This window comes from Amphimedon queenslandica, unplaced genomic scaffold (genome assembly GCF_000090795.2).
Source record: "Amphimedon queenslandica unplaced genomic scaffold, v1.1 AMPQUscaffold_13060, whole genome shotgun sequence".
Lineage (NCBI taxonomy): Eukaryota > Metazoa > Porifera > Demospongiae > Haplosclerida > Niphatidae > Amphimedon > Amphimedon queenslandica.
This window is the reverse complement of record NW_003546704.1, coordinates 19,904-21,939: the sequence shown is the minus strand read 5'-3', so window position 1 is coordinate 21,939 and position 2,036 is coordinate 19,904.

Sequence of the window (2,036 nt, the reverse complement as noted above, 5' to 3'; positions counted from 1 at the left end):
CAGGTAGACACTACAGCACTCACCAGCCCTCGTGCCACCAGTGCCCACCAGGCCACCAGTATCAACCATACCCACTAGCATTAACTCGTCACTAGGTAAACAAGGCACACACTAGCCACAGAAACAAGTGAAACCAGCAATCACATGTGTAAGGAAACTGTATAGGTAAACCGCCCTGCCACCACCGCTCCCTGCGGGAATTATGCTTGACCGATCAAGTAGCCTCACAACTTACAGCTCTCACTGACCCACTTGACCCATAACCAGTGTGCACCATATCTACCTCCTTATTTTAAAGGCTAAATTGAAGTTTCAAAATTAAATGGGGGATGCTTATTTTAAAGTTCAAAAATTAATAGTTGTATAACTAAACATAAATTTGCTAAATGCCTCTCTTTCTCTCTAAAATATCTCTGTCTCTCTAAAAAGGTCTCTTTCCCTCTAAAAAAAGAACTTCTCTTTCTCTCAAAAAAGTAGATCGAAATCATTACAAGTACTAATTTGTTTGTCATCTAGTTTTAAATTAAAGTAAAAGCTCAGTTTTAGTTGCATGTATATATATAGGCTGATTACAAGTACTTTAATCTATAGTTTACAGTTAATGTCTTAGACTAGTTTGTTACAATACCTTCCTCAGCTCTCTTTCTCTCTAAAAAAAAGAATCTCTTTCCCTCTAAAAAGAACCTCTTTCTCTCAAAAGAAGTTGATTTAAGTAGATTTCTGGATCAGCTGTTCTTCTTCTCTTCAAATTCCTCTTTCCTCCATTTGTCTAGTGGCTCCTGGTGTAGCTGGTATCGTAGTACAATAGTATCAGCTCTGAAATGTTCTCTTTAAGCTCACAAGATACAGCAAAAGATGGAATTATTCATGATGAATGTTACTTCCATAAAAGAATCTATCTTGAAAAGTTGAAATCCCCTCTCAAGTCTGCTTTCGTCCCCCTCTCTTTCTCTCTCTCAAAAATTAGTAACTTTAATAAGAAGTGTCATACTAGACTCTGCTTATTAGCTCTCCCTAGATTATTTGTATATTCCCAGCCAATGTGTACTACTAATATTTGAAAGGGAATCAAATGGAGGATGCTCATCTGCTCCATTAATGCTCAATGCACAAAAATAATTATATCCAAGTTTTAATATTAATCTTTAACTTGAGTATTGTTTACATATGGTATGCATTAGGCTTTTAGTATCCTATTGGGCCCATTGGGTATTGTATCCTATTGGGCCCATTGGGTATTGCTATTCTCATCACTCACCTCACGCATATCACCCACCATGCACACAATAATATTTAATTAAAGCCTTTGTTTTATAATTTTTAGTTTCTATATTAATAGTTTTACATGTACTTTTGATTTTATATGAATAAAGTTGGTAATTGCATGAATTGTTTAAATTATTTTGTATTTGGAGTAATAGTTATACTCTTACATGTACTATAGGTTGTCAAAAGTTTTTGTTTTGGTTTTGAAGCTAATTTCAAGTTTTACATGTGCTTTAATCTCATACTCAATTTGAGGAAAGGTAGCATTGGAATATAAGAAATAAGAGGGGGATTAAGAAAAGAGGAACAGAGAAAAGATGGAAAGAAAAGAGGAGAAAGACATTCTAACCCTGGGGGTAATCCATGAGCAGATCCATGATAGATGATGAAAGGCTAATATCTTCTTTTTTTAAATATCAATATTACCATTATTACCTACAGCGACAAGAAGGCATGCTGTATTTATGCAGCTACCTGACCTCTCTTGAACACTGCAAACAGCAGTCAGTTTTGACTAACTGTTGACCGACCAGACACACACACACATACACACACTATATTGGCAATAGATGAATTGAATTCCTACATCCCAGCACACACCAGTCAACATATCTGTAGTAATATTACCTCGTGAGGAAGATCCTGTCAAGAATGAAAAGCTGGACACACTAATGAGGGTGTGTATGTGGGTTGGGTACAAACCCACACACCCACACCCACTAACGTGTTATTGCAATCAATGCACCAGCTTTCCATTCTTGACAGGATCT